Raw genomic sequence first — 16,604 nt, 5'->3', positions numbered from 1 at the left:
GGGTGGGATGTTGGAAGGAACTTAAGGAAGGTTTTAGAGGGAAGGGGAGGAAGCAGGTCAAGAAGAAAAAGCAGTGCTGGAAGGATGATTCATGCATTTGTAAGGGTTCTTGTTCAAAAACAGGTGTGACTGCAGAAAAGAAAGGAAGGAGGAAATAAAAGAAGGAATTCCTTAAAGTAGCTTTGAGGAAAAGGAAGGATGCAAAAATAAAAAGTAACTCCGAGAAGGAAGGAAAGTGGTCAGGAAGGATAAGCCACCAAGGAAAAAAAAAGTGTAAAATCAAATTGTACTGTGGTGAAAATACACATATACGAAAATACAAATAAGACCCCGATAGCGATCACCAACTTTGCTCCTTTTTGTTGTAGTTTTAAGAAGACCACACAAAAAAAAAAATCGCTGCCCTGTGCCGCCCCCTTGTGGCGCGTTTGGGAATCAGGAGAGCGGCAACGCTCATCAAATCATTTTTTTGGCGAATCCTATTCAAGACGAGCGAGTCATTTTCTTTCACCTAGCCTGGGACAATTTAAGGAGCCTCTAATTAACCATAACAGCAATTTAATAAAGCCTGATATTGTTCATTTGGGGTGCAATTATTTCAGTGTGTCTCTATATTTGGCGGGATGTGATATGTTCAGGTACCAACAGTAATTCAAGAGACCCGTAACAGTCAAACAAAAATGCTCAGTGACTTGACACTCCATCGTTACAATTACCATCCAGTTAGTCAGGGGATCAGGATATCGCCCCCCCCCCCCATCCCACCCCGATTGGGGGAAAAAATGAACAGATAACCTGAGAGAAAGAGAGAGAGAGAGCAATGGAACACAGAACATTTGGGTGAAGCTATGCATGCTGACAACATGCCTCTGCAAGTGCGGGCAACACAGCTGATTTGGTCTAAAAATGGCCACTTACACTGTCCCTGACATTTCGCAGTCACGTCACGACCCCCGGACATTTTGTGTCCTCCGTTGATCAGGAGAACGCGGGCTCGAGCGGTAATTATGTGATGTTATATGTGGGGGATGCAACACCCGATAGATATAAATTGAAATCCACTCACCAAAAAGCAGAAAAAGCATGAGAGCCATACGGAATGGGCTCCCTCTAGTGGCGGAGGAGAATCATTTCAATCCAGTAATGTACATTTTGGATGCATGTCAGTTGTATTTAACTGTTTATTTGATTTGTGATCAATAGTTTCTCTTCATATTTCCCTGATATTTCTCATCGCGCAGTTTCATCAGTCTGATCGACTCAATACCATTCCCCACCTTTGAGAAAATCCACTCATGAACCTTCCCTTTGTTGACGTTTGTCATCTTCCAAGCCAACCACTTTACAGTTATGTGCTGCATTTTGCCGCTCTCTTGTAGTTTTATTTATTTATTTTTTTGTTTTAGCCTGTAAATCTGTCAGTGCATAAAAGCAAAGAAACCATTCCAGGACTTTGGGCTGCTCTGTAGTCAGTCCACTGCCCACACACTTTCTTAAAAATAACGGCGAGCGAGTGGCAGCTAGACAAACTGTGGAGTTCAAGCCAGAGCCAAAACTACCGTGATATATTGCTGCAAAACAACCTCGCAAGCCCAAATGGATGCTTTTGCATCTCTGCAACGTATATACAAGGAAGTTAAGTGTGTGCGCAGGGGGCGTTTAATAGGACCAGATAACAAGTAGTTTACAAAGAGAAAGTAAAATGGATTTGCCTGTCACTGTCCTTGCTTTGTTTTGTTTTGTTTTGTGGCTGCCTGGTAAGACAAAAAGAGTCCTGTGGGAAATGTTGCCTGCGGGATGCAGCGGCGGCCCACCCAGTGACAATAAATAAGCAGTGACATGAACCGGCCTAAGCAGCTACTTCCTGTCTTGATGTTCGCCCGTGGCGGCAGGTGGGGAGCAAAGCTCCCCCCTGAAATGTCTGCAATGATTCAGCGTATTCAAATGCACCAGTTGTCTCGTTTTGACACCACAGGGACAACGCTGGCGTGCCTAATGAAGTGTCCAATGTGCTTCTCTACCAGTTCCCCACCCGCCTGTGTTTGAGTCTTTGCTTGGCCGGATGCAGATGTGGCCTGCTGTGATTGGCTGACAACCTACACTACTTTTGGTATTACAGCAACGCACTTTGAGGTGAGGTTGTCTCACTTTCTCTCTCGGGAGACGATGCCGCAGCGTACAACGAAATTTTGAATTATCACCGGTGGTCGTGCGATGTGCCAGGAAGCTGGACCGCACCTTCTCATTAATGTCGAATGCATGCCCAACCCAATGCAGGGATGTGCGCGGCCATTCACAGTGCTGTTCATTAATTAATTACGCATCCTGCAACGCAAAGTGTGTGATACAAAACACGCCTCAATAAGCATGTCATATGCCCGTTTTCTGTAGCGCATTTTGGTCCCATTCAGATACACTGATATGTGCCCAAGATGGGCTGTGATTTTCGTAACAGTCCTAAAATAATAATGTGTACTAACATCAAAAGGTAGTAATCCACTACATCTACTCAGTTACATTTACTTGAGCAACTATTTGATAAATTGAGCTTGGCAAAGTAGTTTTTAAGCAATGTACTTTTCCTGTCATGTCAGTATTTTTCAGTTAAAAACATTTTTTTGACTAATTTTACTCTGTTACAGTGGGCAACTTGTATTTTCAGTCCGTTTGTTTTGGTTTGGCAGCGACTTCTGTTACGTAACTTTCACCAATTCAATGTCACCACTGGCAACCTTTGACCCCATTTGGCCAATCAAACCAGACAGTCACACGAAGCTTTCAAAGTGACTTCCAGACCTTTTTTTTTTTTTTTTCAGATGAATTTGCCATCATTTATTTTGAATTTTTTGTATTTGTATTTTGTAAAGATTTATTGTTTAGTTAGGATGTTGTTGGCAGTCACTGAATTTCCACATTCCTTTTAATATATTTTTTCGTCAATTTCAAATTTATGCTCTGGAAAAAAAAATTAATGTTACTCATCAGTTACTTAGTACTTATTCATACTGAAGCAATTCTTCTGTAATACTTCGGTTAATAATTTTTGGCTACACAACCCATCCTTACTAATTTTCCTTCCTTTCTCATCCCTCTGCCGTATTCTCATTTTGGCCACTAGATGTCACTATTTCCCTTCCCGTAAATATCATTTTGCCCGTCACAGGCGTTCTATTTTCTTTTCATCATACTTATGTTTTTTTTTGTCGTTGTTGTTTTTAAGTTACTTAATGCACATTTATGTTAATACAGTAAAAAAAAAAAAAAAAGCTTCAAAACACGATCAATATTCATCCGGGTATCGCTAGCCAGTTACCAATCACACGCGGTGTACGTCTGATAACCACGCCCCTAATTTGCCGTCTGTTCAATCGACGTTGAGGACCTACTGCGGTAATGAACGCACCCCTTTTCTGTTTCCCGGCGTGCATTGCGAGGGATCACAGGGAGCGAGAGTGAGAGAGCGTGGGAACGAGAGAGAGAGAGAGAGAGAGAGAGAGAGAGAGAGAGAGAGAGAGAGAGAGAGAGAGAGAGAGAGAGAGAGAGGCGGTGGGTGGGTGCTTGGCTCGGCTGTTTGGAATTGCGAGGAGGATAACAGAGGCAGAAGCTCCCTAAGAAGAAGAAGCAAAAAAAAAAAAGTCATTATCAGAGGCGAGGCTCTCTTTCGTCACTGTCAACTGCTCAGGTAATTCTTCTCCTTATTATATTAATTGAGGGAGCTTCCTGTCGCGAATTGCTCCAAGCCACACAATGGAGCTATTAAAAAAACACACACACACACACCTTTCCGTTCTGGAGCACAGCGACATGAAAGGAAATCTCTCTCAAGAGGATGCACGAGCTAGCATGCTGCGTCCAGCTAGGTTTTTTTCTTTTTGGGGGGGGGGGTGTAGCTATAATGGGGTGATAGGCAGCAGGTTTCTGCAGGGATTCCCCCAGTTTCGTTAGCTTTAGCCCAGTCACTACTCGTTGTCATGCGTGGGGGAGGAAGGGAGGCTGGCAGCAGTCGAAGTCCCAGGATTTCCTTACGCCTCCAGAATGCCCAGAGGGCTGCCAAGAGGCCAAATTGTTTCAATTTCAAATATATCTTAAAAGATTTCATTAAATAAACAAATGTGCCATAAGCCTCTCAGTGCGGATGTATCAATTACTTTGACATATTTTCGAGCGCACAATCTGCAAATGGGTGAGCTTTTCAAATTAAAGCTTACCAGAAGACCGCGGGGGGTGGGGGGGGGACTGCAAATTAGCATCCAAATGTCTACGAAAAACGTTTGTCGGGGGCAAAATTTCAAATTTTTTGAAAGTCAGTCGTAAACATTCATCATATTGACTGAATTTGGGAAGTCCACTTCGTTTGATGAGTTTTCCCATTGATGACTTTGACAGAAGTTTACATGACCACATTTTAGCACGAGCATGACACAGGAAACTTTACGGCACATGTTCCGTTTTGTGAGCGGCTTCAAGACCCCACTTTCAATGGCGCCGCAACCTCGAGGGTGTGCAGTTTGCTTCTACTTTAAATTGTGAAAATGGATTTCACTGTAATCTGGTGGGAGTCCAGGTGGCCATCGCACACTGACTCATTAACGCTAGAAGTCCGAGGATTTTCTTACCCCCTCCAGAATGCCCAGAGGACACCCAAATGGCTGTGATGTCTAAAACCAACAACTCAACGGCCCATCTGGTCATTATTGTTCTGTAAATGCAGCAAGGTGGGGCTTTTCTCCCACCTTGTTCAAATGGAATGTGGGCGGAGTCCTAGATGCATAAAAAGCCTGCGCACAGGCCACTTGCTCAATAACTCTCTCAACTAAGAAGTGAAGATGCCGAAGTACAGCCGCACACAGGAGGCGTTGGACAAGATCCTGGCCGAAGTCGACTCTTGTGCCTCCGAGGGAGATGAAATAACACTTTTGCCGAGTTCAGACTCTGAAACTTCTGAAACTTCTTATGGTAAGATTCCGTAAACATCTTCTCTTCATTTGTTGATCGAGGCAGTTGTGTTTTTTCAGAAAAGATGATAGCAACCCATAAGGCAATACAGAGAAGTCATACTGTCGATGTTTGGAGTTATAATTAGATAACTAGTCTTTCTTTGTTACATTCACAATTGTAAGGAGTACAATGCACAGTCAAATGTGTTTGATACCAGCATCCAATTCGCAAAAGAAATTTGAATCTGCTTTAGGTAAGAATACATGAATACAGTGAAACTCCTCTACAATGAAACCTACCTGTGCGAAAATACCCCCCTAGAGGGAAAAAAATCTTCATGCATTAAAGCTGTTTTCTGCTTCCCCCTACAATGAAAAGTCCCACTGTTGCGGAATACGAAATCATTTTCTCCGGCCTTGGCTCGCAATGAGGTTCACGACAACGAAAACAAGCCTACCGCAAAAGTCTATTCCAACCTCAGCCTGACACAGCGACTGTTATTTTCAGACACAGCATGAACGCTGCATTGCTAAAAATTGCAGACCAAGGCTCTTCACGAGGACTTAAGAAAAAAAAAAGCTTTAATGTTTGAAGACAGGATAAAAGTAATAAAGATGAAAGATGGAGGAAGCAAAGTAAAACAAAAATTCAAAGAAATTGATGCAAGTGAAAGTGAATGCTGATCGTAAATTTCGCAATTCCTTTCCCCTTTTTTTCTTTTTATGCTGGCTATATGAAATGTCAAATAAGCGTCTGCTCGTACTTATGCGCTTTTGGAAGACAAATTAAAAGTACACCTATACGTTTTTTTTTGTGTGTGTTTGTGTTAACGTCTGAGATCAAATTTGCGACAGTGAAAATTCCCCCTGTTGTGAAAATTTTCTGGCTGCTAACAGGATTCCACTGTAGAGGAGTTCTCTTGTATATAAATAGTCATGAAAATGAAAAAAAAAAAGCATTGAATGAGAAGGTGTGTCCGAACTTGTGGCCTGTACATATGCATAAATAAGCAAATAGAACAGTTATGTCCCATATGAGGTGCATGTGTAATGCAAATGATATCTTTGTGTAAATGTCTTCACAAATGTATCAAATTTATGATCATCCTACAGATGAGGAAGATTCGCCACCGCCTGAAAAGAGAGGTCGACTGGAGACCGACACTGGACTCCCAGGTGGCCATCGCACACTGACTCATTAACGCTAGAAGTCCGAGGATTTTCTTACCCCCTCCAGAATGCCCAGAGGACACCCAAATGGCTGTGATGTCTAAAACCAACAACTCAACGGCCCATCTGGCCACAATTGTTCTGTAAATGCGGCAAGGTGGGGCTCTTCCCCCATCTTCTTCAAATGCAATGTGGTGGGAGACCTAGATGCATAAAGAAGTTGTGCACAGGACATTTGCTCAATAACTCACTCGGAATTGAAGTAAGCATGTAGAGTATTGAGCAAATTAGCAACCCTGGTCCCCGGATGGGCTTTTCAGATAGAAAGCAGAGCTGAAAACATAGCATGTCAGAGCAACAGTGTAAAAGAGCGGAAAGCACACACATGAAAATATAGCAACACGCTCACTTGTTCCCCCCCACCAAACATTCTTTTCTTCACATTAGCATGTGAAGGGTCATTGCTGAGTTGCTGTTCACACCAGAGTTTGCCTCATTTTCAGATCAACGGTGAAACAAATTCAGTCAGTTGGCTGCCCTTTGGACATCTCTGTAGGGAAGCCAAAATGCTGTGTTGTCTAAAAACCAACAACTCAACGGCCCATCTGGTCATTATTGTTCTGTAAATGCAGCAAGGTGGGGCTTTTCTCCCACCTTGTTCAAATAGATGCATAAAAAGCTTGCGCACAGGCCACTTGCTCAATAACTCTCTCAACTAAGAAGTGAAGATGCCGAAGTACAGCCGCACACAGGAGGCGTTGGACAAGATCCTGGCCGAAGTCGACTCTTGTGCCTCCGAGGGAGATGAAATAACACTTTTGCCGAGTTCAGACTCTGAAACTTCTGAAACTTCTTATGGTAAGATTCCGTAAACATCTTCTCTTCATTTGTTGATCGAGGCAGTTGTGTTTTTTCAGAAAAGATGATAGCAACCCATAAGGCAATACAGAGAAGTCATACTGTCGATGTTTGGAGTTATAATTAGATAACTAGTCTTTCTTTGTTACATTCACAATTGTAAGGAGTACAATGCACAGTCAAATGTGTTTGATACCAGCATCCAGTTCGCAAAAGAAATTTGAATCTGCTTTAGGTAAGAATCTACGTACAGTGAAACTCCTCTACAATGAAACCTACCTGTGCGAAAATACCCCCCTAGAGGGAAAAAAAATCTTCATGCATTAAAGCTGTTTTCTGCTTCCCCCTACAATGAAAAGTCCCACTGTTGCGGAATACGAAATCATTTTCTCCGGCCTTGGCTCGCAATGAGGTTCACGACAACGAAAACAAGCCTACCGCAAAAGTCTATTCCAACCTCAGCCTGACACAGCGACTGTTATTTTCAGACGCAGCACGAACGCTGCATTGCTAAAAATTGCAGACCAAGGCTCTTCACGAGGACTTAAGAAAAAAAAAAGCTTTAATGTTTGAAGACAGGATAAAAGTAATAAAGATGAAAGATGGAGGAAGCAAAGTAAAACAAAAATACAAAGAAATTGATGCAAGTGAAAGTGAATGCTGATCGTAAATTTCGCAATTCCTTTCCCCTTTTTTTTCTTTTTATGCTGGCTATATGAAGTGTCAAATAAGCGTCTGCTCGTACTTATGTGCTATTGGAAGACAAATTAAAAGTACACCTATACGTTTTTTTTGTGTGTGTTTGTGTTTACGTATGAGATCAAATTTGCGACAGTGAAAAGTCCCCCTGTTGTGAAAATTTTCTGGCTGCTAACAGGATTTCACTGTAGAGGAGTTCTGTTGTATATAAATAGTCATGAAAATGGGAAAAAAAAAAGCATTGAATGAGAAGGTGTGTCCGAACTTGTGGCCTGTACATATGCATAAATAAGCAAATAGAACAGTTATGTCCCATATGAGGTGCATGTGTAATGCAAATGATATCTTTGTGTAAATGTCTTCACAAATGTATCAAATTTATGATCATCCTCCAGATGAGGAGGATTCGCCACCGCCTGAAAAGAGAGGTCGACTGGAGACCGACACTGGGCCAACAGAGACGGCAAAAGACGGGGTGAAGGAGAGACAGGTGGACTTCCTGGCGGAGCTCGGGAGTGAGATCGCTCAGTCACACGTGACAGCCGAGAAGGTGAAAAAGGGCAACCTCGTACAGCAACAACCGCCCACACCCGACCAAGGGTAAAGGGCGATGTGCCAAGTGAACCATCGGTGCAGGAGCAATCACGCTACAAGGCGCTGTGTGAAGTGCGACAAGTATACGTGTGGCAAATGCAGAAAGGAGGTGGCGTGGAAATGCCAAGTATGTTCAGACGATGACGAGGAATAAAGCACTCCATTGTCCAGCGTGTCTCACGTTTGCACATTCCGTGACCCCCATTGTGTATTTGGCTGTATGGAAATAAACTGAATTGCAGAAAGAAATGTGGGTATTTTATTTCATATATTTTATTTGATATGTTCATTCATTTGTCAGGGGCAGTACAATAAACAATCTGATGTGTTGCATATAGCATATTTAGCACTGAGCTAATTCGTAACCTTTGTCCCCGGAATGGGCTTTTCAGATAGAAAGCAGATCTGAAAACATAGCACAGCAAAAGTGTAAAAGAGCAGAAAGCACATACTTTAAAATATACAAACACGTTCACTTGTCGTCCCCCCCACCAAACATTCTTTTCTGCACAATAGCATGCAAAGGGTCATGACTGAGTTGTTGTTCACACTAGTTTGCCTCATTTGCAGATCAATGGTGAAACTAATCCAGCCAAATATATGTACCTCAGCCATGGGCGTCATTAGGCCTATTTTAGGGAGGCTTCAGCCTCCCTAAAAATGTCTTTGGCCCCCCTAAATAATTTCATTGCATTATTTAAAAAAAAGTATTATTTATTTTTCCTGTACTTTTGCTAAAATATTGCATCAAATTCAATGTAATGTGGCCATTTTAAATTATATTTCGATAACCTGCCATTATTGTAATGTTAAATCTCCCAGGTTTCCTGAACGCAACAGGTGTTGCGTTAGCATTTGACGTGTCTGTCACCATCGCCACATCAAATGCTAACGCAACAACTGACAGTTGCAAATCACGGCAGGCATCTCAAAATACATAGTCTTCTGGGGGCTAAGCATATATTAATACATTTTGGTAGAGAGGAACAGAGGCCTACTGTCATATAGGTTATGTTATCGGGCATCCTTCTAATTCCCTTGAACAACCAAGATTGAACTTTTGAACTCTTTATAATTTCTATTATCTAGTCCAGTTAAAGTCCAGGGGAGGAAGCCCCATCATAGTAAAGAGTATACTAATGTGATGTGTGTAGTTCTTCATAGCCTCTTCATTTTGCTCTCAAAGTGCACGGAATTGATGGATTTTTAACAGAATGTAGAAAAAAATTCTCCCGGGGGGGCATGCCCCCGGACCCCCCTAAAGGGGCTATGTTCCCCTTGGGGCTAAGCCCCCCTTGTTCTTGAAATCTAGTGACGCCCCTGACCTCAGCCAAGCCATTTATTTGGCTTTCCTACATATAATCCTCCAAAGGGCAGCCAACTGGCTGGATTAATCAGCAATGACCGTTAGCATGCTAATGTCAAGAAAAGAATGTTGCTAAACTTGTCGGGATGGATGAAGCACCGAAGGGAGCTTCATCAACCCCCCACAAGAGGAGAATAGAAATGGACGCCATTAGTTCAGGGAGGGCCATGAACCAACTGTATTTTTTTTTTTGCATTCTTTTCTTCACCTTAGCATGCTTTACATGCTAATGTGAAGCATTAGCTTAGCATGCTCTGCATGCTAAGGTGAAGAAAAGAATGTTTGGTGGGGGGGGGCAAGTGAACGTGTTTGTATATTTGAATGTATGTGCTTTCTGCTCTTTCTGTTGCTATGCTATGTTTTCATGCATCTCGGAATCCCACCACATTCCATTTGAACAAGATGGGGGAAGAGCCCCACCTTGCCGCATTTACATAACAATTGTGGCTCGATGGGCCGTTGAGTTGTTGGATTTAGGCAACACAGCCGTTTGGTTGTCCTCTGGGCCTTCTGGAGGGGTAAGAAAATCCTGGGACTTCTCGTGTTAAAATGTGATCATGGAAACATTTGTCAAAGTCATAAAAGGATTTTCAAAATTCAGCCGATATGATAAATGCTTACGATTGACTTGTCGTATTTGGTTGCTTCATTTACAGGAAGTCATTAAAAAAACTTTTTGCCCTGACAAATATTTTTCTGTGACCTTTGGATGCTAATTCACACATTTTTCCCACCGTGGTCTTCTGGTCAGCTTTAAATTTGAAAAGCTCACCCATTTGCAGGTTGTGCGCTCGGGAATATGTCGAAGTAATTGATTCATCTGCACTGAGAGGCTTATAGCACATTTGTTTATTCAATGTAAGCTTTTAAGATGTATTTGAAATAATGTGGTGGTATATTTACCATTTCAACTATGAATATTGCCTTTTTTTTTGCAATTGTTGTTCACCAAGCTAATGAACAAAATGACCACCCCCAAATGAGTTTCTCAGTCAAGGATTTGACAGCTAGGCTGGATGAAGTTCCAAAATAAAAGAACCACTTTGACACTCCAGATGAAAGCCCACATGTTAGCAGACAGTTTTCCGAAGCATTAGCTTCCGATGCTAACATTCAGCAAAGTTGTCGCCGTAAAGTTGCGTTGGGTAATGTCACGGGCTTGAAGTAGCGCAAATTTTGCACACTCCGGTTTGCTGATTAAACTCATTCACTCCCAAAGACGTTTTTAAACATCTTTTCAGACTTGGTCTAGAATTGGCTGGTACTGAATGAGTTAATAAAGAGGTGGGCCTGTGATGGCAAATATTTGAAGAACTATTGCCGTAAATCACAAAAAACGGACTTTGTGCAATAACATTTTAGGTGTCGCGCTCATTTTAAGTGCGGCCAAGTCATAATGGAAAAGTGCTCACAAGCGCCAGCTGACTTTAAAAATTCGGGCAAGTGTTTTCCTGAAATGGCGTCGTCGTCTGGTTTCATTTACAAGATGAGCTCATCAATCACCGAAAATTTGATGAATTCGTGTAAACGCTAACTTGAGCCCAGTTTTTTTGTGACTGAGGGAGGATGGGGTTAAAAAATAAAAATAAAAAAAGCAGCGTGATGGCACTACTTGAAGCATCAGCGGTGTTGCTTTTCTTGTCATAACAGATCAATGCTTGGCATGGGCGTATTGATCCGAGGTAGCATACTCAGCCTCCATCACCTTTTAACGTGATGCGGCCTCATAGAAAACCTTTGACAAATTCAACACGTTCCCTTACGAATTGCAAAAATGTCTTCTCCAGTTTCCATTACCACCAGTCCAAAAATAAATAAATAAATAAATAGACAGCTGCGAGGGGGTCATTGGCTGCCAATCATATCAGGTGAAAGCACAAAGCCGTGGATACTGATGATAACGACCCGGCACAGCCGACTGAATGGCTTGAATTATTTATCAGGCAATCACGGGGACGATCCAAGTGTTGCTGCTGTAAACAGTCATCTCGCTACTTTGTCTGCCTCCTCAGTATGGACGCCACAAACGGCACACATTTTTCAGCGTCGTAATAATTTCATTAAAGGACCCTGACCTTTTTTTTTTTTTTGTTGTCCTGGTTAAGCTTCGCAACAAATACGCACACGACTGAAGCTTGAAATGGAGCTTTGGATCGATGCGCTAATTGTCGGCACGCGGGAGGGATTCATCAATCACATGCTCGTCATTGCGCTGAAATGAATCAAAGTTTGGCTGCTTCTGCCAATGAGACTGTTATTAATATAATCCATTTTATATATATTATATACGCCATATTTTTCGCAATACAAGTCGCACCTCAAAGCGTTCAATTTATACAGTATCTTTATATTCCCAATTGAGTTGTTTCCCTGTTAGTGTTCGGATGCCATCGAGTGGTGATTATTAGCAGGAACCAATTGTAACCTGAAAAAGTTCTTCTGCCCGACACGAATTGACATGTGCCTTCGCCAACACACCCTCAAAAAGACCACTACTTTGTGACCTCTGCGCAGCCATTATGAAAAGAATATAATCCCAAAAGCAGAGTTAGCAACTGACTAAACGAAGGAAGAAGGAGACAAGCTTAGGCCCTTGTGGATGTCAGTCCACTAGGGTTGTGTGCCTTTTTGTTAAATCAATTATCTTCATTACTTTTGTCTCTCATTTATTGTTTTGCAATGCCATTTGTTGTTATATCTTTGTTTGTGACCAATTCTCATGGCTTTATTACAGCTGCAGCGGTTGTGAAGGCTCTATATAAATAACGCTGTATTGTATTGTATTTTATTCCCGATAGCGATGCTCCATCTAGTGGATACCTCGCGCAAGCGCAGCCATTATTGTCGCCTCTATCCTACGCGCCTTACAATGTAGTGCACCATGCATATAGTTTTGAAATCGACCGTCCATTGAAGGTGCGCCTTATAGTGCAGAAAACACAGAAATTCAAATTATTTAATTTTGAAAATTATAGCCTCCCCAATACCTCTCGTCAAACTTATCAGTCTGAAATGTTGCCAGTTATATATATATATATATATATATATATATGTTTCTCAACATTCCAATTGTGATTTAATGTGATTTTTTTCCCTATGTATTTTTTTAATTTTAAATTTAATTTTAATTTTTTAGTAAACAGAAGCAACAAATATCAGTCTGTACAAAAAAAAAAAAACGCAAACAAACCTTGAATTAGTATGCAAGTCAGTTTCTGTAATTTACGAAAGACTTTGAGTTGAAGTCTTGGAAATTTCAGATTTATTTTAAATTTTTTGCCAACATGTCTAATCTCTGCTTGCGGTCCCATGGTGGTTTTCACACCCCATGCTCGCGCATCTTAATGCGGCGACTGCAGTGAGAAGCACGGTGAGGTCACCGAGACTGATGATTCGCCAGTGTGATGGCGCCTTGAGTGTTCTGTCACCGCACTTGTCGGAATTCTCATTTCAGGGACGACTTGCCCAAACCCCCGCAAGCAAACAGACTTCAAAAATATCTCCGAAAAGATACTTTTTGCTTCAGTAGTTGTGGGCTGAAATATCACAATAGCGACGGTGAGAAGTTGGCGGCGTGCGTTTTCACACGCTGAAATAACAGCCGAAGGTTTTGCAGTCACTTTTTGCAAAATTTGCTGTGATTTGAGCGAAGCAGCAGACTTTCACACAACCCCCCCGCGACAAACAGAAACACATCATCCCAGTTCTCTCAAGTGTGTCGCTTAGACCGCTCTCTGTTACAAGAAAGTAAATGACATGAGGACCAAGGTTGCCAAGCGACCGCGTCGTACCACTGTAGCCTGACAACGTTCATTTTCAACGGGCACTTTTCAGAGCCACGCGGCGGGAAAGCCAGGGCTTTACACGCGATAAAACCAGCAGGAAGTTGATGCTGATCCTCCAAATCGGCTTTTTGGCTGACTTCGCCTTGACTGCGTTTTGTCGGAAGCGTCGCACCGTGGCGATTATGCACTGCTGGCATTTGACCTATGGCTTATGAAACAACTTTGTAGAAATGAGTAGGTATCTAAGAAATGATCTGTTGGATCAAATACATATTCCGTATTTTCCGGATTACAAGTCGCTCTGCAGTAAAGGTTGCATCAGCTATAAAATTCAAAATAAATAAGAAAAACAAAATATAAGTCGCACTGGGGGTGTCAGTCGCATTTTTTGGGGTAATTTATTTGATAAAATCCAACTCCAAGAACAGACATGTCATCTTGAAAGGCAATTTAAAATCAAAATAAAATAGAGAACAGCAGGCTGAATAAGTGTACGATATGCTAACGTTATATGGCGCATCAACAATGAACGGAGAACGTGCCTGGTCTGTTTACGCAATGTATTAAGAGTTATTCAGATAACTATATCATAAATACCATGCTAACAATTTTAGCAAACCATCTGTGTCACACCAAATCACAAAATGAAAACTTCATCCTCGGTGTCACTTTTAAACAACTCCGCCAACTCCGGAGGTAGAAGATGCGGCGCTTCCTCTTCAATGCCGCTGACGTCAGACTGGTCGTCGACTTATCAACACAGGCCAAGAGCGCCCTCTTCCGTTTCAATGTGAAAATAACATGTGAAATGATAAAATAATGCGTCAATAATTTCACACATAAATAGCTCCAGAGTAAAAGCCGCACCCCTGACCAAACTATGAAAAAAAAATTGAGGAATAAGAAATCCAAGACCACAGTCTTAGTTCTTGAGCATCTGTTTTCGAGCGGGTGGGCCGTGTTTGTTTTGTGGAATTAGCACAAGTGCCCAAAGCGGGTCAGCCACTGCGCTTGTCTCTCCGCTTTGCTTTTCCTCTCTTGAATCCAGCCCACCCCGGTGTGCCCGCTGCTTACACTCCTGAACCCCCGCCTCAGACCGTCATGAATAATAAAAGCCACGTTCGGCTGCTCCTGCTGTCGCTGGGGAGACACACTGATTCCTCTAAGCGTGTTATTACCCACTACTGGATGTGGGATTACCGCGTATATGTTCGGGGCCGTTTACCCCAAGAGGCCGAAAGATGATATTAAGTCAATATTTGCCTCACGTATTTTTGTCGGGGAAACTATCCAGTTAGCTTTCCAAGTTGAGTTGTTGCCTGGCGATTGGCTGGCAACCAGTAGGTTGCTAAGGCGAGATACTTACCTATTTTGGGGAGTGACATTTATTTGTCCATATTGCAAGAAACATTCGTCACTCACAATATTTAGCATGTTCGCTTAGCATTGCGGCATGCTAGCATCAAGCCCAGAACAGATACATTTGAAAATGTCGGGATTGTTGATTCAAAACAAATTATTTTCACTGCGCTATGAGCGAAAAAGTGGCTGTCTATCTGTTCCGCCCTCGCCACGTCCCTGTTGCGGCTAGACAGACAGATAGCTCCTTCAATGATCACACAGTTGATGTTTCTTGTAATTTATTCAGCGGCGAGTCAAGAAGGTGTAAAACTGTAACAGACACACATAAAAAACACTTACACGTTGTTGGAAAATAAAACGTGGTCAAACAACGTGCCCCACTTGTCTGACACATGACGAACGCGTGACTACGCTAGTGTTGCTAACATTTGCGAGCTAATACGCTAATCGATGTATGTAAATGCTAACCGTAAACAATTGGAACGTCCCTCAAATGTAAACACACCCCACTAATTAATAAAGTTGCATAAATTTACAGAATAAATTTGCATACAGGCTGTGCTTGGCTTATGACACAAAGTTGCAGTCCATCATGCGGAGGTTCCCCGTACAACGCAAACAGGAAGTGTCTCAGGCGACAACATCCGGTGTGCCCTTCACAATAACCAATTGACTTTACAAAATAACGCAGCTCTGTAACTATAGAAACAGAAAATAAATGTTACATGGCTCTTCAGGATCCAGAACACATTTCACAATTATTGCAAATTAAAATGAAATCAATGCAAATCCTCGCAAATATTGGGCCTCTCGATTTGAGTCGTGGTGCTTGAGGAAAATCGACAAGACATTCGCAAATCTTTTCATGATTCTCCTCTCACATGCTTTAAACACTTGAAAACACGCTTCAGTATTCCGACGCCCCCTGTTCTCCAAATAAGTGGCAAAGCGTGCTTTCGTCAAAAACTTTTTTCACTCCCAGCTGACGTTAACTGAGGAACTGACACATCGGAGAAGAGAGAATTAAACATTGTAGACTGAACCAACTGAATTTTCCATCAAAGCAAAGAATTTCATCAGAATCTGCTAGCCTAACGCTAACATATAAGGTCAAAAACTAAAGACGGGCTAACAGGGACTAGCATAGCTTTTACTGTCGTGAAACCTTCAAAGGCAGAGCAGCAACACATACAAGCACACTGTGCATCAATACTCACAGGTATTGTGTGTTTTCTCTCATACACGTCAAACCATTCTGCAATCAATGAAATATATGAAGTCTTTATAACCTGTAACTCCAATATTTACGTATAGCTCCCAATAAAATGGCCGCGACTGGTGTTTTGTCACATTTAATACTGTCTTTTCGCGTGCTGTAAAAATCAGAGCTTGATGAATGCTCGACTTTACGCCCCCCCGAAAAGGTCTCAAGACGCCACCGATCTTGTGAAAGTAAATACTGTATGCGTCTCTCATACACGTCAAACCATTCTGCAATCAATGAGATATATGAAGTCTTTATAACCTGTAACTTTAATATTTACGTATAGCTCCCAATAAAATGGCCGCTACTGGTGTTTTGTCACATTTAATACCGTCTTTTCGTGTGCTGTAAAAATCAGAGCTTGATGAATGCTCGACTATACGCCCCCCCGAAAAGGTCCCAAGACGCCACCGATCTTGTGAAAGTAAGTACTGTATGCTCAACGGCCATTGATATTCAGAGCCGTGCAAATTGAGGTGAAAGATTTAAATCCATGTTGAGATTACAAGTGAATTTCCATGGCCGCCTCCCTTACTGGAAATTAGGGTCACACTTTAAAGCATCAAGTC

General features: G+C 42.1%; 1 protein-coding gene across 1 annotated transcript in view; it reads left to right on the top strand.

Annotated features, from left to right (window-relative positions):
- The first annotated feature begins 3,548 nt into the window (after positions 1-3,548).
- syn3 (synapsin III) overlaps positions 3,549-16,604 on the top strand; it is a 67,147-nt gene continuing 54,091 nt past the window's right edge. Inside the window, exon 1 of the mRNA XM_019896372.1 lies at positions 3,549-3,682. The gene's annotated coding sequence lies outside the window, so the exon portion shown is untranslated. The remainder of the gene's footprint in view (positions 3,683-16,604) is intronic.

The sequence above is a fragment of the Hippocampus comes genome, unplaced genomic scaffold (assembly GCF_001891065.2).
Source record: "Hippocampus comes isolate QL1 unplaced genomic scaffold, H_comes_QL1_v1.1 scaffold196, whole genome shotgun sequence".
NCBI lineage: Eukaryota > Metazoa > Chordata > Actinopteri > Syngnathiformes > Syngnathidae > Hippocampus > Hippocampus comes.
The sequence above is the reverse complement of the archived record's forward strand: the minus strand, read 5'-3'. Positions and strand labels throughout refer to the sequence as shown.